General features: G+C 37.7%; 1 long non-coding RNA gene across 1 annotated transcript; it reads right to left on the bottom strand.

Moving 5' to 3' along the window:
* Positions 1-304: 304 nt before the first annotated feature.
* On the bottom strand, positions 305-23,793 carry LOC116780793. Its single transcript, XR_004354627.1, has 3 exons — positions 23,615-23,793; positions 9,067-9,168; positions 305-761 (listed from the first exon to the last, which is right to left on the bottom strand). It is a non-coding gene; the product is annotated as an uncharacterized LOC116780793 (long non-coding RNA).
* Between the last annotated feature and the right edge of the window lie 4,095 nt (positions 23,794-27,888).

Raw genomic sequence — 27,888 nt, 5'->3', positions numbered from 1 at the left:
ATCTTTGTCCATAGTTATTTTTATGATGAAACAATGGTTTATCAGCTGTTTAATACATCCTAGTTCGTTGTTAGCATAGCAAGTAAAATAAATACAAAGAAAACCACTCATTTGTATGAAGTTCATTTAAGGAAACTAATTTATTTGGAGCAGTAAGCTAACGTGACTCTTTAAATAGACATTTACTACTATGGAATCATAATTACTGCAATCAAGACACACAAAAATCTTTTGTAAAAATAATTATAATTGAAAAGCATGCAGCTCAAAGTTGCTGCTACAATAATGACTATAATAGCAACTGTTTAGCATTTGGACATTTTTTTGGCAGGAAGGCTTTGCATTGTTTATTGTGAGAAAGAAACAGGCTCTGAGAAAACATGCAAATTTTCAGCAAAGGAAAAAGCAGCATCAGGTTTGCAAAACAGAGTGGCAGAAGGTTTTTGCTTCTATCTCTATATCCACATAGGATAGGATGATTTAACGTAATTAGACTCTTTTGGAGCTTCTCTGTTTGATATACCAAGGAAGATCTCAAAATATCTGTTTCACAGTATCCCTGGCATCCAGACACTCAGGCTGTGTGGTGGTCAGCATTTGTTTTCTTGCTGTGTTTTTCATTCTGAATTTCCATTCTCTGTTAGGATCCAGAGTTCACAGAACTCATTGGTAATCAGCAATTTGCTTAAAATAGGAACTGTCCTTTGATATTTATTACTCATTGTTCTTCTTAATATATGTTCAAATGCCTGTCATCATATCTATAGAAAAATAAAGCATTAGACAGTGTGAACAAGTATGTTTCAAAGGAAAAATGGTGTATCACTGATATGATATATTGCCTCAATTTGTTCTGTTCAGGACTCATTTCTTCCCTCAGTTTCTGAGAGGATATTAATATTAATGTTGTACAAAAGAAATTCAGATAATTGTTAAAATTTTTTAAAAATTCAGAAAAAAATGTGTTGAATCCATATTTTGAAACTGTCTTTCTGTAAAAAGACAAAGGATTGATACACTGTACATTGTTTTTATTTAAATCTCTGTGTTGTACAATCAAAGCTCTTCTGACATACATTATAAATGCATCTGTAGAAAGAAAACAAACAGTAGTCTTTTCGTTCAGATGAAAAAGATCTGTAAATCAAATGTTTCATCCACAATTTAGTATCCTATCCCTCATTTACTGATTCACTATACCTTATATATCAGATTTGCTTTTTCATGTAGTCACTCCATTCATTCTACTCACCCCTTGTCCTCTTTTCCTTGGTAGACCGACTCCCATGCTTTTGCGGGTTCACTGCCTCCTTCTCCCTTTATTTCCATTAACTTTATCTCCATTTTCACTCCTTAGCCCACCACTGCTTTCCTTTGAGTCAGAGAAAAATTATTTGGGACAAGTCTTGTTTTCCTGTGAATCAGTGAACCCAGATTTCGAGGGAAGCTTAGACTTTGGCTCTATTTGATTCTTAGACACCTATTCCAAAACATCCCTTACTTTATGTGCTTTTTCTGGGTCTGTAATATTCTTTTTTCTCTTTGTTCTCTCATGTTATCTTCTCCCTTCTCTTGTCCTGTTATCTTGTTCTTTTTCTTTAGATCACTCTACCTTCTTTTTCACCCCTAGCTTTTACATTTGTTCTTCTTATACCAACTCTCGGTGATTTGAGAAATGGGATTGAAGGTCTCACTCACGCTGACATGTGTCCGTAGAAGAGTTTGTATCACAAATGAGTAGCAGAGAACGTCTCTATAGATACTGAATATGTACTTGCATACTTATGCTGCAAACTGGTTAGAAATCCCTCCCTCCTTCGACTAAGCAATGATAGAGCATGGATAATGGAAAATATTTCCCTTTTAAACTGCAAGGATGTCAGGTTCTTCTGACATAACCCTTCTTGGGGTGTATGTGTGGAGTTTCCTCCCTTGGCTGGGGACGCCCTCCAAGGTTACTCCTGGAGGTTGAGAGAAAGAGATCTCCCCACGAGCGTTGATATGGATGAGTTACATTCTCATTTAGACAATCATTAAAACCTATGGGGCAAAAGTTGTTCAATCATACGTCTGTAATTCCTTAAATTTAAACCATTAACATAAGCCGAGGCTAAGACTGAGTTTAGCCGCATCTAGACTCCTCTGTGAGAAGGGGTTTAGAAAGCAAAGGAGTCCTTTCTGTACCTCGAAATTCACTGTCAAGGCTTTGCTTTTTAACAACTTTGTCTAAGCCTTCCACTCCCACCCTCAACAATTGATGTAGTTGAAACACGATGATGGCAATTTTGAGAGACAAAAAGCTTAACAGAATTTTTACCGAGGCACAATATTACTGAAAAAATCAGAAACCTGGTAAAAGAAAAAAAGTCTGGTAAGGGAAAAGCTTCTGCAACTGACTTGCCAGAGGCTACGGCTGAAGCCTTAAAGAAAGGTGATAACGAGCTCGTTAAGTCTTTTGTCCAGTTGGCTAAACCTTTGACTGAAAACTTGAGAAGCCGGTTCAACGGGTTTTTCAAAAGAGAAAGCAAATTACATTTGCAAACTGCCTGTCTCAGCGGGGAGATACGGAGAGAAATAGTGTGTGAGATGGAGTTTTCCAGCCTCTCACAAAATCTGGAGAGAGAGAGACAGACTCCCAACCTGATCTCCTTTTATGATCAGGTGACTCGCCTGGTGGATGAGGGGAAGGCTGTGGATGTGTCTACCTGGACTTCAGCAAAGCCTTTGACACCATTTCCCGTCACATTCTCCTGGAAAAGCTGGCAGCCCACGGCTTGGACAGGGGCACTCTGTGCTGGGTTAGGAACTGGCTGGAGGGCTGGGTCCAGAGAGTGGTGGGGAAAGGAGCTGCATCCAGTTGGGATCTGGTCACTAGTGGTGTCCCCAGGGATCAGTGTTGGGCCCAGTTCTGTTTAATATCTTTATTGATGGTCTGGATGAGGGGATTGAGTTCACCATCAGCAAATTTGCAGATGACACCAAGCTGGGGGGAAGGGTTGATCAGCTGGAAGGCAGGAGGGCTCTGCAGAGGGACTCGGACAAGCTGGAGAGATGATCCGATTCCAACGGGATGAGGTTCAACAAGGCCAAATGCGGGGTCCTGCACTTTGGCCACAGCAACCCCCTGCAGCCCTACAGGCTGGGGACAGAGTGGCTGGAGAGCAGCCAGGTAGAAAGGGACCTGGGAGTTTGGATCGACAGGAAGCTGAACATGAGCCAGCAGTGTGCCCAGGTGGCCAAGAAGGCCAATGGCATCCTGGCCTGGATCAGGAACAGTGTGGCCAACAGGTCCAGGAAAGTGATTCTTCCCCTGTACTCAGCGCTGGTGAGGCCACACCTCGAGTACTGTGTCCAGTTCTGGGCCCCTCAGTTCAGGAAGGATATTGAGGGGCTGGAGCAGGTCCAGAGAAGAGCAACAAGGCTGGGGAAGGGACTCAAGCACAAGTCCTATAAGGAGAGGCTGAGGGAGCTGGGGTTGTTTAGTCTGGAGAAAAAGAGGTTCAGGGGAGACCTCATCACTTTCTACAACTCCCTGAAAAGAGGTTGTAGCCAGGTGGGGGTTGGTCTCTTCTCCCAGCCAATCAGCAGTAGGACCAGCGAGCATGATCTTAAGCTCTGCCAGGGAAGGTTTAGGTTGGATGTTAGTAAGAAATTTTTTACAGAGAGAGTAATCAGACATTGGAATGGGCTGCCCAGGGAGGATGGGTTCTCCGTCCCTGAAGGATTTTAAGATGCGACTGGATGTGGCACTTAGTGCCATGGTCTAGTAACCACGGTGTTGTTGGATCAAGGGTTGGACTTGATGATCTCAGAGGTCTTTTCCAACCTGGTTGATTCTATGATTCTACGAGCATGATGTAAAACCACACTCTGAACTCTGCCTGCTTGTAAAAGCTGACCAGGGAGAGCAGGGGGAGCCCTCCTCTACTCCTCCGGCGTTAACTGGTTTCACTGAGGGGATGCAGGAGGCAGCTTGCCTCCAGTTGCAGGAAGCATCTTGTACTCTCTCAGCTCTCTCCTGTGTTGTTTTCTAATCCAGATAGAGTGAACCCCGTAATTAGAGGAATGCAATTGCAGGATCAGTTTAGAGATGCTTGCATGGATGAAACACAAGTAAGACCCGGTCTTGCATAGTGGGAAATAGCAGAGCAGTTGGTAACTCGTGACAAATGGGTAGTATTTCTTATGAATGAAGTGAAACACCAAATAGCCATCAGAAGAATGGACTGGAGAGAAAAACCTCCCCCGTTCAAAGACTGGAACCAACTAAGTAAACTCCTGGCACTGCTCCTGATATGCGAGCTGGAGATGACGAATGGAAATATCTTGAAAGGCTTGCTAGAGATATAGTAGCAACTTTTCTTCTTGGTCCCTTGCAGTCGCAGGCCACCTTTTCAGTCAACACAGGGTTCCAGATATCTCCTCTGAATCAGGAAACTGCAAAAGGATGTGGGATAATACCTGACAAAAAATGGACATATGTTGCTGGATGCTCTAAGCTGCTGTGTTTAGCTTGAGTAATATGTTGATTGCCTGGTAATAATCACCCTACCAAGGCCATGATGATGTTGGAGTCTTTCCCTTTGAATGTTATGGGTTTGGACCTCCTGAAAGCAAAAGTCTGGGTGAATTCTAAGGGGAATAAATTGAAATCCAGTTCCCATGTGTTCTCAGTAAGGCTTTACAAACTGCCCCTGCAGTACCACCTACTGGGGCTAGTGAATAATGGAGCCTTACCCTTTGCTACTGGTGATCAGAGATGAAATGGGAGAAGTCATCTATCATTGTACAACTTTGCTGTTTTAGCCTTGCTAATAACCTTGAATGTTCAAGCTTATCTGGATAGGAAATGACAAGCCACTCGAACTGGAAAGGGCTGCTTCCAGTTCTTGTGATTACCCACACTGCTGCAAAAACCACAAGTAGAAACTCCTAGACCCACTATATGTAAATAAAGACAGCTCCAGACACAAAAGAACGATACCATAAACAGTAAATCTATAGTAAACCCACTGCAGATAAAACTGCAACGGAATCAAAAATTAACATTAAATGGTTTATCTTTTTGTGTTTGCAGAATATGGTTTCTAGTATTACAACATGGTTATTTGTACCTGGATTAGTCAACCATCCTCAGCACTTTGCAACTAGCACTCATAATAGCAAATATGGCTTCAAATACCCAAGGGGTAAGTAGGCAAAAAGGAAAAGAGAGTGATGTCCTTTTCCCTACAAACCACTCTAACATGCCCAAAACCCCATGGATCTACAAATAACAGGATGTGTGAGTCTGAGAAAAAACATTTTATCTAATATCCCAAAAGGGTGAGTGACTGCTCTAACTTGAGTTTGTTTACATAATGTTAAAAATATTGAGTAATACTCTTAAGGTACTAGACAATTTGAAATAAGTTTTATTAGTAATGACTATTGCATTTTAGTGTCTTCTAAGTTTCTTTTCACAAATTGCTACTGTTAGTTTTGTTATTGGATCATCATCAGACGGATAGTTCCCTCTTTTTAAAACAGGCCCAAGTGGGACTGTGTTTTCCCCTTCCGCAGGTGTTCCATAAGAAGATGAAGTAGCAACAAAACTGAAAACTCGCACTGTTCTTTGCTGCATCGATTGTTTGTATTCGTTTTTATCTTGCTAATTTTTCAGTGTTTATATTTGTATATGTTTTGTCTTAGTAGTTTTGCAGTATGTATGTGAGTTTTCTCCAAGCACTGCTTTGGAACGTTTGTGTCTTCTCTTGCCACAGTAAGTTAAAAAAAAAAAAAAAAATTTCTCCCTGAATTTAGCTTGGGAGTTCACACAGAATTTCATATGATTATGAAATCAAATTTGTATACCTCTCCCTACCTCCTCAGAGCAAAGTATAAAATGACTATACTGAAGGAAATTTATGTAGTAATAGTAAGAAATGTATGAAGTGTGACTGTGCAAAAGAAGAGAATGTTAAACTTTTGGTAGCCCTTAGAGAGAAGGGAGAAAAGAAATGACAGAGAAGATGAAGCAGTGCTAGAAAGTTTTCTTCAGCTCTAGGCAAAGAAGGCATAAGTGGTTAAACTGACAGAAGGAATAAAAAAAAGATTTTGGGTTTGAAAACCAATGAAAGGTTTAGTAAAGATAGAAGATATTTGGTCCAAACTTAAGACCATGACTGGGATAATATGCTTGAGTACATAAGAATTGCTTGAATTTCATTATACCTTTGCTTCTCTTGAAGCAACCTGATTATATGTAGTAAAATTTTTACTGAATGTTAATCTCCCATGATGCACCCTGACCATTCCCCTGAAGCCTGGTTGGTGGGAGGGATAAGGGTGGTAATCTGGGACATGTATGTTTGTTTCGGTTATGTATTTGTTTGGGTTGTATATTTGTTTATGTTACAACAGTATCTGGACCTGTAAAATTGCCAACTCTGAAATGTAGGATGGCCTAGCTGCTGAAAATTGGCCTATCCTAAAAGTTGTACAAGGAGTGCAATTGCACTGCAATATCAATGGGCAATAGAGAATCTTAAATTAAGCTCACCATGCCGTTTTGGAGTTCAGTTTGCTAGTCCAATAAGTATCAAAAATGTTATATAAAATTGACTAATACTTGATATGTTGATCAAGGAATATGTGAAATGCTGAACTGCACCAAAGAAGAATGCTGTATTAAGAAGCACGAGTGAAAGTGAAAGAAGTTACTGACTAAACTGTGGAACTCTTTAAATCACTGCAACTGAATGACTGGTTTTATGATCTCTTCCCCCAAGATCCTGGTTTGCATCACAACTTTCCTGCTATTTTTGAGACTCAGGGGATAGAGAACATCCTGACCTATTCAAACTGGTAACATCACTGGTGGAATGATTTGTTTGAACTGCTCCCAACTGCCATAACACTCTACCTTTAATGTTATATCTTGTTATTATAATGCTGTTATTTTGTTGATATTCATTATGTAGACATGTATGTATATGACTGTAATACCTAACCCAACACATGAGAACACTAGCCACTCCAAAAAATGCATACATTGAAATAATAACACTGTTTTCTTCCTAAAATCAACAGTTAATTCTATATTAATTAATTTTTATAACAATTTTGTATATAATGGTATAATGTCATTATAACATAACCAACAACTTTTAAACTACATGAGTTAAATAAGTAAAACTTAAGAGACTGATGTATCTCAATATACTGAACAATAATATACACATATATAGTAGTCACTTTTATGGCGTGGAGGCAAGAGGTACCTGCACCACCACTTCATGAAAGTAATGATTGACTGTAGTCAAGGGGTGGACTGTGGCAGGAGAGCCTACCCCTGATAAGACCTAAACTCCAACACCATGCAAGCTATCAACTGCTGGGCCAGGGTGCTGGCTTGGTGATAAAGTGTGCTAAGACCATCCTGGCTCACCCAATTTCAAATATACATCCTGCTATTGAAACAGGATTTGACAGATAAGCTAGTCTGCTGGCTTGTAGGTCTGTGACTAGCAGTCAGTCACTTTATACTGTAAAAGTTCAGTCCCCTTGCATACAAGCAGGTTCCTCTGACATAACCCTTCTTGGGGTGTATGGGTGGAGATTCCTCCCTTGGCTGGGTATACCCTCCAAGGTTACTCCTGGAGGTTGAGAGAAAGAGATCTCCCCACAAGCATTGATATGGATGAGTGACATCAGATCTCTACTTAATAATGATTTATTTTTGCTAGCTTTAATATAACTACTTCAATAATTGCTTTGTTACAGTGCACTTTACTACTTTATGCTGTATGATAGTCTACTAGTAGATTTTTAGTGTTTATATTGTGTAGTAAATAGTTCTGATTAAGATCTTTTGTCTGATCATTTGTATAAAATGAATTATTCATTTTATATAGAGATTCTCATTTAAACAATCATTAAAACCTATGGGGCAAAAGTTGTTCAATCATACGTCTGTAATTCCTTAAATTTAAACCATTAACATAATCCGAGGCTAAGACTGAGTTTAGCCGCATCTAGACTCCTCTGTGAGAAGGGGTTTAGAAAGCAAGGGAGTCCTTTCTGTACCTCAAAACTCACCGGCAAGGCTTTGCTCTTTAATAACTTTGTCTAAGCCTTCCACTGCCAGCTGCGACAGCCTCCAAATTATTCTTCTTTGTCATTGTTATTATGTAGATTACAGTAAAAAGCCCTGTTTGATTAGGTGCATAGGAGATCTTTTAATTTCCTCTTGAATTTTCAATTTTTTAAAAATTCATTTCTAAACTGCTTCCTAGAGGAAGGTTTCAGCTCTGGATTCCCAAGCACTGAATCATTCAGAGTTCTATTAATTTTCTAGGTGCTTCAGATAAGAGTTCTGTACAAGGAACATATTTAATTCCTGCAATAGGGCATCAGGTCATGATAATACAGATAAGAGTTCTGGAGAAGGAACATACTAAGTTCCTGCAGTAGGGCATTCGGTCATGATAATACCTTGTCCCAGTCTCACTATCTCAGAACTATTCTCTTAATTCTGGTACTTTTAACACAGTGCAATGTAATAGGATCCTCATACATCACAGATGAGGTCTCCGAGAATAGGTAGCAATCTTCAAGCAGCAAGATAATCTCTGCTACAACCTGTCTCTCTTTTTTATTTTTATTTTTTAAATAAAAAATAAACATAAACTTTCAGTTATTTTTAACTATTTAATTATGACATCCACCAGATGCCAAACTAACTCTGAGAGTTAGAATGTTCTGAGGAAGTTTTTAGTCACCATAAAAAATAGCAGAAACTGACCATTCTTCTAGTATAGATGAATCAACATCTTTCTACATTCTAATATGTAGATTCCTTGTAGATAAAAGCTTATGACTTTAGTTGGCATTAGTACAAGTCAGCTATGTTGAAAGCTAGATGTTTTTAAAAGGTGTCATTGTGCAGGCTTTTGTGAAAATTCTGCCTAGTAGCTGATTTTTATCTTGTTCAGAAGGTATTCTTCAATCTGAGATAACATGTTAAGGTATCCACCAATTGCTTTGGATATTTCTTAAGAAAAGATCCTTTAAAAAGACTTTTACCTTCATGAATATTCTATAGATGGCCATTTGATCACATTACTTGCCAGGAACAGTTCATAGAAGAGGGGTCTTTCCTGACATCTGTATTCGCCTTTTATAAGCCTGCAAAACTTTCAGTTTTGTATTAAGAGTTATATGTGGCTTTTGAATGAATCCTTGACCAACAACTGAGATTACTGGAATATAAATTGGGCTACAAAGTCATCTACAAATTGTTTAGGAACTTTCTGATTTCAAAACTCCTTGTTCCTTTGTAATTTCGACCAAATCACGAAAAGAACCAATAAGTCTCAGGTAACAATAAAAGACAGGAAGGTGCAGCTGGTAGTAGAAAGGCGGTTAGAGCTGAAGGAAGATGACCCTTTGGAAGAGCTGTGGTCTTTGATGGTATAAGTCATAGGATATAGGAATATATCCAGAGAAGCAAAGGAGGGCACTGCATGTTTACTTGCCCCTCTTTACCATTATCAACAGATCAAATAACTCCTCAGAAATATCTGTGAAATGCTGACACAGAGTGAGCAAAAATATGATTCTAAAACTCAACTTGAATATTCAAATAAGCTATATGTGTTAATCTTAAAACTATTGTCCTCATGCTGAGATCTTTGAAGTCTTTCACTCTCTGGACAAAAATGTTAGTTCTACCACGGGGCAGAGAAAAGCAGACACAGTTTTACTTGGAATTAATGAGATCAGCCAGACCTGAGGAGTTTACATCCTGTCCACCTTGCTATACTAATAATATCCTTCTGTTCCTGCATTCGTTCACAAGTAGCCTGGCCTTGCAGACATGAAAGCATTAACTTCTCCCTGTAGGTACGCCTGCATTTTGGCACTGTAAATTCTAGTAAGACTGAAACAATAATGTTATTAGAAAAGCTTAATATTGAAATACTTTTGCCATAGATACACTCAGAAAATTTTGGGAGAGACTGTCCAAATAGCTACAGCACCACTTTTAGACCAGGCGTTCTCCTGAGTTCAGAAAAGATTCCAAACCTTTCACTTCCAGTCTGTTAATCTATCACTGATTATATTACACACATTTGAAACTTGAGGGAAAAATCTCTCAGCTGCATTTTTGAAACCTCATTAATGTCATTTTGCCCTTCCTCTTTATGCTTGCCTTTCCCTTTTTTTCACAAACGTGGTAATGAGTGAAATCTTCTTGGTATGAATGTACAATGACTTTTCATAGTTAAAATGGTTTTGTTTTCCTATTATTCATTGTTTTCTTGATAAATATGCACTTTGATCTTGAAGCTGCCTTTCCTCTGGCACAACTCTCTTTCTGGTGGTGCCTGTGGATTCCTTGTGAATGAAGAGTAAAAAGTTGAGTCTCTAAGCACATGAAAATGTGAGAGTTCTGATTCAGATGAAGTATAAAAAAATTTTCTTTTTTTTATACTCAGAAAAACATGCATCCTCTGGGCAAATTCAGAGAAAAAAGATTACATTTCACACAGCTAGCAGTAAGAGGTATGAATTCCTTCCAAGGGCTATTGTGAAGAAATTTTAGGTGCAGGTTAACTGAAAGATTGAAACTGGATTAAAACAGTTGTCCCAGTGTTTTTCATCATTTTTAAATGAGGCAATAAAAACAAATTTAGAAAAATATTTATTTTCCTCACATCCATTCAAATTAAAGTTCTAATTAAATTATAACAGTGAAAACAGACAGTTCAAATTATTACAATGTCTTTTGTCACAGATGTTTTATGTGAAATTTTATTCCTATAGAATGCACCTTGTCTGTAAACCACTCAGTGGCAGAGAGTTGGTGATTGGAGTCTGGGAGAGCTGTTTTCCATAAACACTGCATTATAAGGGTATGCTTTGGGTTCACTTTGACAATGTACAGTGATTTGAAATACACCATAATGAGAAAAATAAAAACTGAAAAGGCACTAAGAAAAAAGTAGACATTCTTAAACTGGATTTCTCCTCATAGGATCTTTTTCAGCTTGAAAAAATATTCCCCTCAGCTGTTGTGGATTTAGAAATGTCTAAGTTTTGAGGGAAAAGGCAGTAGAACCCCCACAAAGACTCTTTTATTCAGAGCATTTGCACTAGAATAATAAATATGACACGTACCTATGGCATGATATGGTCATGCTGCTTCTTATTTTTCATTCCATATTTGTGTTTACAAAGGTTGATATGTTGGCACAGTGGGAATCTTATGTTTGCCCTCCAGCCATATATACTTCTGTGTCATACAGGCAGCCACACTGGGAGCTCCCTGGTACCCTGCCAAAAACCTCAACCCTGCGATCAAAAGCAATATTTTCTTCACGGACAAGAGGTAATTCAGTCTCTGCGCGTGTTTGGTTTGCTCCTAGTGTGATGAGCAATTCAGAAAACGCTCTTTGTATTTGCATGGTGATTTCATAACTCCATACGGACAGCGGAGTCAAAAAGCTCACAGGGATTTGTGTTCCAGGTACTTGCCACTCTGACTATGGTATCTGCAAATTCTGCATGTTCAAAAATCCATATTTGACTGTGTATATTGGGAGGTTTGGTTTCTGACTGTAGGGCCAGCTTATATTAGCAAGCAACTACAGAGTCCTGGATTTGGTAAATTGTGTGTACAAATTCAGAGTGTGTAAGGGATGGATTCATTGTGCTTAGACTGACACACAGAGAGACTAAGGACAAGGAGGCTTTTTTTAAAAGAAAAAAAAAGAAAGGTACCTTCATTTGTATATGGATTTAATGTCTGATGACAAATGTTGAAGAACCTCAGTAAACTAAGCCCAGCCTGATGAAGCCTTGTTGGGATAGCCTAATAATGGTGGGAGATAAAGCATCTCTGAGAATCCAGACAGCACATAGGTCCCCAGGGAGGGTTGGGCCTTTTGTGTCTCCTAAGCACAGAAAAGAGACAGACTGTGCCCTGAAGGGCTTTCTGTCTGAAGACACAGAATAAGGTAGGTTTTACCAAGCAAATCATTTTTTTTTGGGGAATTGGCTCTGCTGTCACATTTGTAAGGAATGCACTCTCTTTCTTTTCCTCTGAGCCTGGAGATGGGGAGGAAGCAACTATAAAAGGAATACAGGGATGGGAAACAGCCACAAAATCTTTATAGCTGGAAATTTGCCAGGAGCTTGAGGCCTTACAAAGGGATTTGGTGGAAGATAAAGATATGTCTGATTATTTATTGCAGTTTTAAGAGACAGATTCTTCAAACCACAGTATCATGATAGAAGGAATTTTAATTGTGGTTAGGATTTTGGTGATAAAAGGAAAAAAGAAGAGAATATAAGGTTTTTATAGCAACATGTATTATTTATGATGTCATTACTTTCTCATTTTCATTTACTGCAAATTAGCCTGGATGCACACTGCTTTGAACTGTCAGGATTTATTCAGGAACCAGATACACATGTAAGTTTCCCACTGAATCCTGTGAATTTGACTCAGTTTGACTGACATATTTTAGGAGGTGCTTGTAGAAAAGCTCTGCTGGCAGGAAAGAAAGTGTGGTAAACACCGCAAGGGGTGCATCAGCGAGTAGCCAAAGATGAGTAGCCCTACAACCCCAGTTGTAGGGATTTGAACTGGCACAGCTGCAGCCAGAAAGGATGCATAGCCCATGTGTGCCCTAAAATATATCCTGCTACTATAGGGGCAGGCACCTCTGGTGGAGCATGCCAGGTCAGCAGCGAACATGAGCAAAAAGAAACAGCAAAACAGCAGAACAATCTCATCGCCTGCCCAGTGGTTCAAATGACAAAGCTTGGCTCAGATGTAAACTGATCCTGTCCCTTTGTCTTCCAGGTAGGGTTCAGTATCTTTGTATAGTCATATAGACTAAAAAGCTGGGGGGATCTGGCTGGCATTTGTACTGTGCAAGAATTTAAGATCATGTGGTAAATGATCTTTTCTGGATTCTGCTATGTTAAACAAATAGAATAAAGTACACCCCCCTCCTGTTTTTTGGAGAGATGTATTTCAAGTACAGTTTACTAATCTATAAGAGACTCAACAGGGTTGGAGATAAATGGAGTGCTAATAACTTTTTTTTAACTCTTTGGATTTTTTTATGTCTTTTTTATATGATGGAGAAAGTACTTTTCTGCAGTATTTGCAACATTGTCTTTTATTTTTAGTATTAAAAATAATTTCATTTTCTTTTTCTTGGCTCCTGCTCTACAATACAATAACTTTTACATTTTATGATGGTGACTGTAACAAATGCATGTAAAGTGTCCTCATCTTTGTTAAGCAGTCACAGTTGAGTGTCATCATTCTTTCTTTTTTCACAGCTGTGACTTTTGGACATCTGCAGACCATTTTTTGGTTCTATTGATAGGTTTGCACACCATCTCCACCTGCATTGGCCTCCAGGGCTGACTGTAAAATGCTTATATACAGCAATTAAGCAGGCAGGGCATGCAAAAGCCTCAATAATAAACTCTGCTGACCTTTCTGGACGGTGCATCTTTGATCATTTTATCTTGATTTTCTCAACAGCTCTTTTTCTCAGGGTTGTTTTTTCTTGGCTCTTCTCTTGGCAGAACAGCTGCTTCTCTCTGGCCATTGGGTATAGCCTTATTTTATTTATTCTTGCCTTTAACTTTTGTAAGGCAGCCAGATACATGGGGATGGGTGTTATATAACAAATACAATAAATAAATAAAGCCCAATTTGCAACTTTTTTGCTGTGCACAGTGAAAGCTGTGGTCATGGAGAAAGGAGTTCATTACACAAAAATGCCCTGTTTGATCCTGTTGGGGCAAATGGCTAAAAAAATAGGAGGGGTAGTTTGAACACTAAGTGTGAAAGCTGAAAAGCAAAATTAACAGAAAATCAATCAGTTTAGGAACAACTGCTAGACTTGTTGAGTGATTTTGTTAAAAAAAAATAAATTTGAAACATAGGATGTCTCTTTAGGACAAACAAGTCACTGAATTTAGATTTAAATTCTTAATCCTTCCAAAATTTAAAATGGTTGAAACTCAGGTTGCTGCTGGCACTGGCCACTGAGAAGCAATGCCAGAGTCTCAGTGTTCTGTGGAAAGTTGATTATGCAGAGCCAAAAGACTGATCAAGGATTCACGCACTGCAAGCAGTCACTGAGTTTATTGAAACACTAGGATAGATTTTATAGTGTTTAGAACTTTAAAAGGGTTTGAAAGAGGAGGTCAGCAGGGTCTGTTTTTGCAGTAGGCTCTAGGGCTTGAGAAGAGGCCTTTGCTAGTGTTGCCAGACTTTCCAGATACTTTTAAAGACTAAAGGCTATTTCTTCCTGGCTTTCACCTCTACAATAATTCTCTTGCCCTTTCCCCTACCATTTCCCATTTTGCCCTTTCATTAGTCCCTCTTTCTTTATTCCCATGTCATTACTCCTTGCTCCTTCTCATTACATCTCATCCCTTGAACCATTTCTTCCTATTGCACTGTTTAGTCTTTGGGATCAAAAACCATTTGTATTATTTTTCCCTTAGGGACTAAGTTGCCATCTTGAACAGAGGATGTTTCCTAAGGTGGAAGGTAAACTATAAGGGACGCATAATTGATTTGTTTGAAATTGAAATAAGGGAGGCCTGATGATACATTTAAGCATACAGACCAAACAGAACATTTGTTGTTGATGGCCTTGTAACTCAGTGTCAGTGCATAGATATCTCTGTCTCTGTTAGGAGTAGTATATTTTCACAGGTATGTTACTGGGCCCTTGCAGAAGGCAAACCACATTAGCACAATAACTTCAGATTGTAGCCAGTAGGCTTAGGGAACCTATTTTTCTGCTTTTCTTGGCACTTGTTGTACCTCAGTTTGACTACTGCGTCAAGTCTTGGATTTCCAAGTACAAGAAAGACATTAACTGGAACGAGTCAGGGAGCTGTGAAACTGATCATGGGGCTGGAGCATATGTGACAGATGAAGAGGAAGCTGAGGTTGTTCTGCCTTTAAAAGAGAAGACAAAAAGAGGCAGATCTTACTGCCGTCTTCAAATATTTCAGATGTGGGAGGATGTAGAAGATGGACACAGACTCTTCTCAGAGGTGCACAGTGGAAGAACAAGAGGGCAATGGATGCAAGTTGGAAGAAGGGACTTCACATGAGAGTATTTTTTATAACTCAAGGGTGATAGACTTTGGAAGGGAAGACTAGAGAGGTTGCGGACTCCTCATCAGTGGAGGAGACATTCAAAATTTAACTGTATGAAGTCCTGTGTAGCAAGGCCTTAAATCACAAAAATCTGTAACTCTCTTGACATACTGTCGACCTTGCACAATGCCATTGTGTTGAGTGCATTACCTTGAAAGACATAGTAAGATGTAATTTTGGCAACAGGATGCTGCAGATAAAAACCACGAGCCAGCTAATAGTAAAAGGGATCAAAACTGTCTTGAACTACTGAATTTATTTATGTTTTGCTGAAGTGAATGTAATGCTATTTAAACTTGGCCTGAGATGTGCATTGTCATAAAACAGACTCTGTTTTGAATTATGGCGGGGCAGACTGAGACATTAGGGTGTACCCCACAGGGAATGTGTTTGTGCTGGAAGTTAATTTCTCACACAGCCACGCAGTCCTTTTGGAAAATATGAAAAGCAACAATACAAGGAATATATGAAGCAAAGCCTTCATTGCTAAGACAGGGAGTAAACATACTGAGATCATCCAGGGCACTGGTGTGTTACTTCTTGCATTCCAGATGTTCATTTCTCCACCAATATAAGTCAGTCACTATAACAGTATTTCTTCACTGTGTTAGCAAATTTAAACCAATGCAAGTATATGATGAAGAAAAATAGTGAGCGAGTTTGGATATGAAGTATCAAAGAAGAGGTTTGGAGTAGGACATGTAATTCATAAACATCAGAATTGGGTTTGCATAATTAAAAATGTATACAGAGACAAATCTAAATATACACTGAATTGATGCTCTGAACAAGACGAGTTTCAACAGGATTTAATTAGAAAACTTTTGTGACCGTATTTCTTTTATGCTTCCTGTAAAATATTTATCTTTAGAAGATGGAATTAGAGAGAGTGTTCTGTTCTGGTTTTGTAATCGTATAAACTTATACTTTATTATGGAAAAACTCAAGAATTCTTAAGTCTGATCTTATGAATAAAAGCTAGGAAACTAGTCATGCCAGCTACAGGAATAATTTGGTGTTAAGATATCATAATTCAGTGGGCTAGAAGGAATTCAAATTACTGGGTAAATATGAGATAAGAATGAGGTTTATTCTACATGAACCCTCAGGACAAATTCTTCTCTTCACTCAGAATTTCCATCTCAGAGCAAATATTGGCTCCACTTTCTCTACTGCAGAGCACACCTCTTTTCCCCTCTCCCCCAACCTTTTCCCCTTTCTTTATCTGGACGTAAGGCACAGGGATGCCTTGCTGTGGGTTCCAAGTGGCCTTAGGTGAGAGGTGAATAGCTGACAGTGCATCTGGAATGCAGAGCATGTCAAGTTTAGACAGGGAAATAATTTTGTTTTAAAATGTTTGATACTACAGATGTTACTTATCACAAGTATAAGCCTTCAAATTCTGCATAAATTAGTCTTTGAGTGCCTAAATTCTACTTTTGATTTTGCCAAAGATGGGGACTAAGAACAGAAGAGATTTAAATATATTTTACTAGCCTTGCCCCAACATTGTTAAGGCTACAATTCTTTTCCTGCAGCCACACTTAGAGTCATGACAGATGCAAAAAAGAAAACGGGGCTTATTTAATTAAGCTCATCCTACTGTGCTGCTTCTTCTTCTAAAGGGGTAATATGTGAAGTCATAGATACTGTGACTTTTGTATTTGCATAACATGATTAAAATATTAGCAGTCTCTACACACTGTAATTCTACTTAGACATAAATTGTTTTAGTTGAGGGATGCGTGAAAAAGCAGGAAATGCCCTTACTAGAAATCATATTCTCAGTGAAATTTGGAGAATCTTGAATGAATAATTCTTTTCCTGTTTTTCCTTTGGTCAGAAGTTTTCCTCTAGCAACATGAAAAACAGGTTCTTTTATTTTGCATTTGTTAGCACTTGGATGTCTCTAAAGGCTTCTAACAATAAGTAGGCAATGGACTGAATGCCTTAAAACCTGGAGAAACTTTTTAGGACTGACTAACGTTGCATATTAAGTTCAGAAATGGAGGGAAAATGAAAAACATGATGCTGTTGTGTACCATCAAGGGATTCGTGTATCCAAATTAAAGCCCAAAGAACAGGAAGATAAGATCATAGCTATACTGCATGGAGTGGACAGAGCCTAAAAAAAAATCCATTTAAATATATCTTGCATTTGGACAGACTGTATCTCTAGACAGAACAAACATTAAAACATTATGGAAAGCAATGCAAAGTTAATTCATTTTACAGAAGGAGCTTTTATCTTTGCAGAATTAACTGCATATACATTTAAAAACGTCTGATTTCTTGTTTCCACATGATTTTGTCATTACCTCATTTACCTTCTGATGAACAGCAGAATGCTTTATGCAGACATCTTTACTGACTCTGAAGACCAAAATACTCCAAAATAAATGTTTCATTCACTTTTGTTTCACAATTGTCTTTCATGTGTGATGTAAGACCAAAACTAAAAAAAAACCCACCAAAAATCTCACAGATATAGAACACAACCAGCATTTTCCAATGACAAGGAAAGTGTTCAAACCACTGGACTGCCATATTAAAAATAAAACTACCAGTCCTTACTTTATTTTACACTATTAGGAGAAAACAATGACCTGTGTGTCAGCACTCAAATTCATGACTTTGTTTTTTCTGTTAACAGCTGATGTGATCTAGCCTCTTCATCAAACAGTTCTGGCCATTCAGCAGCTAGTCCAACCTGTCTCTGCTTTATTCCCCACGTCCTGCCCTCCCCTCACTTCTCTGACTCCCATTGTACTCCTCGTGCTTTGCATAAGTAAGTGGATGCAGAGACAGTGGTAAGATCTGATGGGAACGCAGCCTTTCTCTCCTCATGATGTTAGTTTAAGTTAGTTTAGCTTCATGGCCCAGATCACTGAAGTGCCAAAGAAGAACCATGGCTAATGCAAGGGAAGCAGCAAACACCGACAGGGCCAAGGGGAGAGCTGTTCTGCCTGTTAGGAGCATTCAGCTATTAGGTGCTCTTAGTTGTACCATTATACCATATCCTTAAGCTGCAGCTCCTTGATTTCTGTAAGCTTTTGCTCAAGTTGCTGCCCAGAGTCTTATTTGCCAGAATGAATGCTAGCCAAGCTAAACAGTTGGCCAGTCTGAGGGACTGATCTGGCTGAGAATTAACTCGTGACATCAAAAACAAAATTGCAAATTTTCAGCTCAGTCACCTCCTTGATTGGGAAGCGTCTCCTCAGGCAAGGCTAAAGTATCAGTGATAAGTGGGGTCTGAGCTCTGAAGTTTCACAACTGCAGCTCTTGGACAGGCAAGGGACAGAACGCTGGGATTTTTTTCTTTAGTATTTCTGACCACCTGGATTAAATATTGCCTTCTTCTTAGACTGGCTGCTGCCCAGATATGTAACTCCCTCCAATTCACTGCATAGGGAATTTATCAGCACCTTGGATTTTTACTTATAGGCGCTGATGCATTAAGCATCTCAGTACCAAGCTCAGTTTTTGGATCTCGTCTACTGAATGAGATTAGAATACAACTCAGCAAAGATTGCAAAAAGTATCTCAAAGGTTTAGTGACTTACTTTATTTAGGGCAAAGCAGTGGAGAAAAGGAATGGAATATTTCTGTTTCATTACTTTTGTCTGTAAAGAAGTTCAGATAACTTGTATCATGTCAGCTCAGACCTGATGCCACTTAAAGATGTTTTTCAGACGACAGTTCTTGAAATAAGCCTATGTTTTGGAACAATGCTAACTGATACCAGAATGTGGCATCATCTGATACAATACAGTCTTTATACATAATATATATAAAAAATTATCTGATTTTCCTTGCTAAATATATTACTTACTCAATTAGATTTTTTGGTTGGTTTGTTTACTAACAGCATTTTATAAATCTATGTGGAATAAATTGCTTCCGTGAGTCTTAGACATAAATCCTGAATTTAGACTCCTATTTACAAAGACACTAATATAAAAATTACCAAATTTGGTGTAATTAACTTTCACCTGCGTTGTATGCAAGTTAAGCATTCCGAAAACCTGGATATAAAGAGGTGGATTTTCCCTTTCATACCAGCACTCCTTGGAAAGTTATCTTACTGATGTGAAGATGAAAGATATGCTACTGTATTTGCCACTGGTAGTTATTGATAGGAAACAATATGGGCATAACAACTGTTTAGAGGTAGAAGGAGGACAGTAACAACTGCCTTCTCTGTCTACCTTTTGCACCATGTTGGAATCAATTCTGTCACAGGTACTTTCCCAATTTCAGTTATTATTTTGCCCACTGATGTCTTGTCTTCCTGGGGTTAATGTCAAGTATTACAAAACAACAGGTTCTTTTATTTTATGAGAGTTTCTAAAAGGCAGAAAGTACCTGGCATTATGCTGGAAAGACACAAACTTTCTTTTGAGAGCATTGCAATGTGTGTATTTAGGGGTGGTGGTTATCTTACTAATGCAGCTAAAGCATATCAAAGTAGTAGACGGGGGTTGAACCATGAAAATAATATATTAACAAAACAAGCATTCTTAATAGTTGCATACAGTACTTCTAGAAACAGCTCTGTGATACTCCAGTGCTGCTTGTTCTGCAAGCCAGAGAGAGATTTACTGAAAATGGTTATGAGAAGAAAATAAGTTGCCACTTCTTGGTTTTCTGTTTGGCAGATCAAAAACCCCCACTGTATTTGTATCAAAGAGAGATCATAAATTGCTAACTCTCTGGAAGAGAGTTTCAGAGTTTATGTGGTATCCCTGCTGTCACACTGATGTTTAAGAACCTCTGGTCTACTCACCTAAAGGTCTCCCTTTCATGTATTACAGCCTACCTTTTAAGCATTACAAAAGACTTGCCCATGCAGGCAGCTGAAGTATCTCATTACCTCAGGACACCCTTAAGATGTTCACAGAGATACTGTGTGCTCTCAGAAGCCTTCCAGTTATCGTGTGGTGCCCTGTCCTCAAACTGTCTTCTTACTCAGACTTAATCTGCACCCTTCACTTCTTCAGTTAGGATTTCTGCAAAGATAACTTAGTAAGGGTGTTGACCACCTTAGGGAAGGTTTACCACTTCTACCTCATGTATAAAAATCTAAAGCCAGCAATACCTATTTCAGTTGAAAAATCTTCAGTACAAGCAACAGACAGAGCCCACTAAGAGCTGTCAATTTTTTAAATGAGGAGAATAGCATTTTCCACCCTGTGAGCTGGAATTTAATTTGAAACTTAAATTGAAACTTAGAACATTTATAAATTTGGCCATGCTGGTAACTGTTCATTATATGAACAAAAATAACATATACAGGTTGTTTTAAGCCTTCTGAGACTGAATGCAGTAGTGATGAAATATTCCTCTGATAGATTAGGTTTCCATGACTTTTAAACTAGGATTTAAGATAGCATGATGTCTCTCATAGAGCATTTCTGAACTAAAAGGCCATGCTTTTAATTCACACTTGCCATGGCTAGGAGCAAGCATAAGGTGATATCATGCTTTTGCTCTCAACTGCAGTTCATTACACTACATGCACGAAGTCAAGTGTCTGATATTTTACTTTTTCTGTGTCTCAGTCTTCCCTCTTCAAAATGTTTGCCCAGCTCATTAGAGTGCTTGTACAAGAGTTCTTTGAAACTAAATACACTAAGAATTATCTGGTACTTATGACTTGAATGATTCATATAACTTGTAAAAACAGTGATGGTGGCTGATTTTAAATTAAGGTCTATTAAAAGAAGCTCTCTTTTGTCATAAGTATGGTGAGAATTAAGAAGAGCTCTGCAATCAGAGGTCTGATTCTTTCTATTAGCTTTTTTCTGCTTAATCAGTGTTGTGCCTTAACTCATTGAGTGAGAAAGGGGAATGGAATCTGGTCCTGCAACAAGGGAGCTGATATAAAAATGTTTTATCTTCCTGCAGTTTCATGCAAGATGTGCTTTCTTTGATTCCTTTTCTCTTTTCTTTTAATTTCTTTTATCTTTTCTTTTCTAGTGCCAGTTTATTAAGTGTTGCTGTAGCAGTTAGTGTTGTCATAGTAATGATAAACAAATTAATTATGTGACCAAAAGCTGAAAGAGGTACAGCACACAAACAGCAACCCTCTGGGTAGTTCCTGTCACTACCAGAGAGTGAAGGAAGCATTTTTAAAAAAAAACAAAACCATTACTGTTTATGTGCCTTAAGTGGTACATAAAAATAAATAGAGATTTCCATTAAAGTATCAGGATTCAGTTACAAGTGATGGGTCTCAGTCATTGTGATACAGTCAAAACTGCCATCATTGTACAGGTCCCCCATGCTTTTTGCTATTGCCTTTTTCTGGGATTACATTCAGGCCTGTTTGTAATGTGTCAGTGCACAGGGAAAAATAATATATATTAGAACCCGCTTCATGGTTTTGCTCTTCATTTTTGCTTTCATGAATGATATTTCCAAATTTTTTATCTCTTCCTAGGCATTCTGAAGTTCACATTTAGAAGCTGCAATTTTTATCAATACAAAAACCTGTTAAAAAGGTCTAGCATTTTCCTGGTTGTTTAGCCGTACTTCACACCCGGCGTTTTATTATATCAAAGATGTAATGTGGTATAATAACTTTTAGCGTGAAACAAGCAGTGTTCAGATGAATCAAAAAAAACCCCAACCCCATCAATTACAAGAGATCACCTTAAAACATTCAGACACAATGCATCCTCTCACAGCTTCCTGACCTGCTCGGCTGGAGGAGATCTGTGCTCACTTTGGATAGCCTTGTGGAATGGAAGAGCTGTGTGAACCGGGCAATCCTCCGATTCTTGCACTTGCTTTACCAGCAAAAATGCAAAGCATGTCTGCATGGAAATGTGTTTTAAAAGGAACCACAAATCACTGTACTATGCCAGGAACAAGAGCTACCACTTTCAGAATTAAATGCCATCGATAACAGGGAAGCTACTCCTAACATTTTCACAGATCTGAATATTAATGTCAAATGCTAGTGCTACATATGGACATTGGTTCTGTCTCAGGTTTTTTCCTACTGCTTAAATGAAGATCTTAAATATGAAGTTTTTAAGGGAAAAAGCCATATGGCTGATGTTGCACAGAAATTTGCAGAATACTACAGTGAAGTTACAGTTGAAAAAGTCAGGACTTAAATGGGAGGCATGCTCTGACTTGCCAGTACTAATAGTTTTATGAAGAGAAATTTGGAGAATTCAAACACAGGTAAAACTTTCCACAGCTAGTTCTATCTGAGAGACTTTTGGAACCTTAATGAATTTAATTTTGAAACCAAGATCTCAGAAAAAGCCCAGTTATTTAAAAGAGAAACTACCATGGGAAAATCATCAGTTTTAATAAGGTGAAACAGATATAGTTCTATAAAAATAATGTCAAAAAAAGTAAACACAAGGATAAGACTTGTCTGGTTTTTTCAACTCTATTTTTTGTTCTAAAAAAGACCAAATTCCTCTTTTTACATACCTTGCTTGCTCATTTTTTCATCCATTTATAGCCAAGCTTTCAAGGCCTCTTACAAGAATATAAAATTCTGTAAAACTTTTGCATCAAAGTGGTGCCCAAAACGCACATCTGTGACTTACTTACACTTAATACAACACATAAAAGTATAATCTCTGACTACTTAGGTAAACTAATAGTCAGTAGATGTAAATTATTGATTTTCTATTGCTGGAGGACACAAATTCCGCTAACTCTTGTCACTATTGTTCATTTCCTAAAATGTTAGTTAAGCAAAGTTTACTGGAGGACATCCCCACCCTTCTGTTGGTATTTGTTGTACTTCAGAGCATAAAAGGAAGATACATACTTTTCTTATTTTTCTCTTTAATTCTGCCTGACTTTTATGGTTTTCCACTTGTGTTCAGAAGCTGCAGGCAACCCTGCTTTATTGGCTGAATTCCTGCAGTAATTTTATATAATATGTTAGTCTGTCGTAGAGGAGCTTCGACTGTATGTTTAGGTTTGTTCTCTACTAAACTAGATGGCAGAGGAATGCTGTATTTCTATGCAGGCTTGCATGAAAAAAATATCACAAAATATGCAGCAGATAATAATATTGAAGGTAGTTTTTACATTTTTCATGAAGCACTGCTTGCTTGGACAGGCACATGAAACATATTTTTGATCTTTCATCACAAAAATTCTGAAAAAAAGACGATAATGAGAGGATTCATATCAGTTTAATTTTTTCCCAGTATATGTCCCAGAATAGCCATGAAGCTTGCTAAAGTCATTTGTGTACAGTAGATATCCATCCAGAAATGATTCCACATGAGTTTGTCTACTGACCAATAATAAAACCATTCTAGTGAAGAAATATTAGAAGGATGTGGAATATCAGTGAAATCTGTAATTTTATAAACCCCTAAGCAGTTAATATCTGAAACCACAAACAAGTATGTTACTATCTTATCATTCACAGGTAATTCTTACAGGAAATGCTTGAATTGTGTTGTGTTTTTTGCTGTAGGTTCTTCATGTACCTGGTCAGAAATATTGTGTTCTCAAATGGAAAAAAGTCTCCTTGATCTGCAGAAAGAACACAGCATGTTAATCATGTTAATCCAAAGCATTTCATGAAATAAATCTAAATTTGACTGTAATCTGAATCTGCAGTTGAATCTGAATCTGGAATGAGGTTTAATGTTATTTGTAGTTTCTCATTTGATTTAAAGGGAACAGTTTATGTGCATTCAGATGAAAGTACGTTCGGTGAATTTATAGAATGGTATGAAAAATGCTTAAGGCAAGGGTGGTGGTTTTGACATCTTTTAAGAGATGGAATGGAGGAAACCTCGTGATTGAATTACAATATTTTGATTTATATTTTGGTTTCAGATGTGATCCTGAGGGAGCGTACCTGCACAGTAGCCAACTACTTGAAACCTGCAACAAAGCCACAGCTATATCTTTATAGAATTTATAGCTTCCAGTTGCAGTAAAGGGTATGGATTGTTTCTGTTTTATTCACTGATTTGTTGGGCCACACTTTCACATACACTGTCCATGGATTAGTGTCAACCTGGTGGAAAGAATTAGGCAAGAGAATGGACTGCAAATTACTTATAACCAAAGTGATACTTCATTTCTTTTGTCCAGATAGGTAAAATCGAGACACCAAAGCAAAATGCTGAAACTAAAAATAGTAAGAAAATGTATTATGGAAGATGTTCACAACCTGAAGAATGACAATATGTTAAAATGAATAAATATTCATAAATTAACATTCGTACAAAGAGATAATACAGCTTTGTTTTATATTCTGCTATAGAGGTTAATATTACTCATTTCACTGCTGAAGCATGCAGTGTTTTATTCTACAAGTCAGACATGAAAGAAGATTACTTCTAGAAAAAGGTACGTGGAACTAAATAAAGAGTTTTGACATCTCAATAGTGGAAAAATATATAAAAAGAGTTTTCCTGGAATGTTAGGAAGTTAAGTTCAGTTAAACCCAGGTCTACTAGAAGGCAACATTATCTATGGAAATCTGGAAACTTTTTTTTGGGCCCTCATTTTCAATTCTTAAGGCCAAGAGTGATGTCAGGGAACACAAGTACAGTGAAAAAGTGTATGTGTGTTGCAGGCATTATCCAGATTATCATAAACATTTTCCTAAGGTTTCAAATTTTTAGGCATGTCTTTTCAGACTGTCTAATGTTTTTCATTCCCCATCCAGAATCCTCTCTCCTATTAGAGTCTGAAAAGAAGGTGCTGTCACCTCAGTTTGTCGAATACTCCCTTACTGTACAGCTGCTTGGATGGACTGTGCTGTAAAAGGGTATATTAAAGCAAATATTTATTTACACTTACCTGCATCTCTATAAGGGTGTCTAAATTAGCAAGAGTTTTGTGTGTAAGCTGGTTCTCCAAAACTTAGATTTTACTCTATATTACTAATATCAGTTACAATAACAAATACCTTGTTCCTGTCTAGAGATTCCCATCTGCAGATCTGAAAGTATTTCACAAAGTAACTCAATATCTTTTCCTTATTTTACAGGTGGAGAAACCATAGTGATGACAGAGGCAGAACCTGGGGTTGATTATTTCTTAGCATTTCTGTATGTTATCTAGCATAGGTGGCTTCAGTTATTTTATGTCACAAATATTTTGCTGTGCAAACTGAAGAACAACTTTCAACTTAGCAAATATCACAAATAGTATTTATACAGAGGGGAGAATTATGGAAACAAGGCATTCCTCTTTTAAAATTATTACGTCAGTAAATAGAGAGTAAGAGGGTATGTATGCGTGCTTACAATGCTGGTGAGCTACCTTTGGTGCTAAATTGAGCAAAAATTTAGATGTATGTGTGGGGTAGTGAATGGGTGGGACTGAAACAGAGGTCTCTAGAGAGTTTAGCTCCCTTCCTGTTTCTTGTAACATGTGTTTATCCAAGTTACACTGCATTTTTGGGATCTCTGGAATGATAATGAACAGATTTTAAATCATATGTCAGTTAAGACTTTGAATACGCAGCATAACCAAAATTTAAATTTGAATTTTTCTTAAATAAAGATGCTTTGTTTGAGTTGAGCCTTTCAAACCAAATAATCAAAGAACCACACAGATACAGAAAGGACTAGATATCTGTAGAATTGTTAACCTCTAAAACTCTCATAACCCAGAAGTTAATGGACTTCTTTGAATCTTTTTAAGTTGCTACCCCCTGATTAAAGACATCCCTACAGAATTTCAGAGGTCTAGTATGGAGGTACAGGCTTTTCAATAAGAAAAAATGAGTAATTCATAGCTTTTAAGCTATAACATTCTTGTATGTCTATAAATAGCTTGTTTTTTTCTGAAATAGAAGCTATACCTATAATACAAATAAATACATAGTTTAGGAACCAACAGGACCTTTATAAGGGGGAACAGTTTTAAACTAAAAGAGGAGAGATTTAGATGTTAGGAAGAAATGCTTGACTGTCAGGATGATGAGACACTGGCACAGGTTACCATCCTTGCGAGTGTTCAAGGCCTGGTTGGATGGGGCCCTGAGCACCTGATCTCGTGTGTGGCATCCCTGCCTATGGTGAGGGTATTGGAACTAGATAGTCTTTTAGGTCCCTTCCAACCCAAACCATTTTGTGATTCAATGATTTTGTGATATGACTCCAGAGTTCTATTTAGATAACCAATGCCTACATATTTATTTGTACTTAGATAGACAGAGACAGATATAGAGTCAGTGTTTATGTTTCTGGGCTTTCTTCTCTATGTGCATCTTCCATATGTATTCCAGGATGAATACATGATACCTGCTGAAATCTACCAGTGTTGGTTGGGTAAACTAGAGAGTCAATTTTCCATTGTAAAATTCTCTTACTCACAGAGAATCTTTTTTATTTCTTTCTATGACATATGGACTGATGCCATCATCACTTGGTGCGCTAACATAAATAGGAGCCAGATGCCTTCCTGTTAATGTTATTTCAGACCACTTTCAAATGCATTATTAAAATTACCATATTCATAGACTTGGCTTTATCTCTGGCTTAAAAAAAGAGATATGAAAGTTTATCCTTTAGTCTGGTAAGAACTAGCAGTATAAGATAATTCTAGGGCAGGAATCATACTCAGAAGAGTTATGTCCTAACACTGAGCATTTCATAGAACTCCTGTGTATTTTTTGAGACACTGTTTAGCTCAAATTTTCTAAAAGTACCTACCATTTTTATATATCATTTGAGAGAGGTGCTTCTTTGATTTCCAAGAGGACCAACGGTCTACTGTTACCACTCAGAAAAAGCAAAGAGATAGAGGCTCTGAATTAGGTTCTCCCTATAAACAGGTCAAGTGATATTTTTTTTGAAAAATGAACCATTCACATCTATTTGGGAAAGTTTTAAAAATGCAGTCTTTCTGTGCCTTATTGTTCAACAAAATAGAAGCGAAAAGTCTTCTTCACCTCAGCTCAGAGTTTTTTGAACAGCACTTAGTTTTCCTCCACTGAGAAGTGACAGATAAATGTATATTATTCTAGATTAAAAAGACAGAAATCTCTTTCACATAACTTAGACAAATGAATTATTAGCAAGTAATCCAAAGAGTAGCTTAATTACCTCAAAAGTTTTCCGACTAAAGGTAAGAAACACTGAACAGGAAAAGTGACAACACCATCAAAATATAAATACATATATGTACATCTTCCAGAGCAATAATCTAACCTTTTGTTCTTGAATCTGCAGAACAGGCTTACAAAGGGTACAATTCTTGACAGACGATGTATAATATGATACACAGATATGACCTTTAAAACTAAGCACTCATATACAAAAATCTGTCTTTCAATCAGGTTGAATAACTGTATCCCTATTCCAGGCTTTTTTCCTCACTTTTAGTTACACACAATACACATTAAACATAGGGAAAGAATCATAGGTCAGTGTTTACAATTCAATTCAGCTCTAGCTATATGCACAAAGTAGAGTTCTGCCAAGCCTCTGTCACATGACAGTATCATATTTCTGAAGACAAAGAAACAAGGATCTTGAAAACTTAAAGTTCAGTAAAGTTTAAATACTCTCCTTATATTTGTCAGGGTTTATAAATAATGATGGTTTAATTGTTCGTGTTTTGAAAGAAGAGTAGCAGAAAGAATGATTAATACATTTTTTTCAAGCCTGATACTGATTTCCCAATACCACAATTTAAAGTTGTCCTCTTGCAGCTGCTCAGACTTTTCTAACTGAAGAAAATAC

This window comes from Chiroxiphia lanceolata, chromosome Z (genome assembly GCF_009829145.1).
Source record: "Chiroxiphia lanceolata isolate bChiLan1 chromosome Z, bChiLan1.pri, whole genome shotgun sequence".
Taxonomy (NCBI): Eukaryota; Metazoa; Chordata; class Aves; order Passeriformes; family Pipridae; genus Chiroxiphia; species Chiroxiphia lanceolata.
This window is presented reverse-complemented; position numbering and strand designations above follow the sequence as displayed.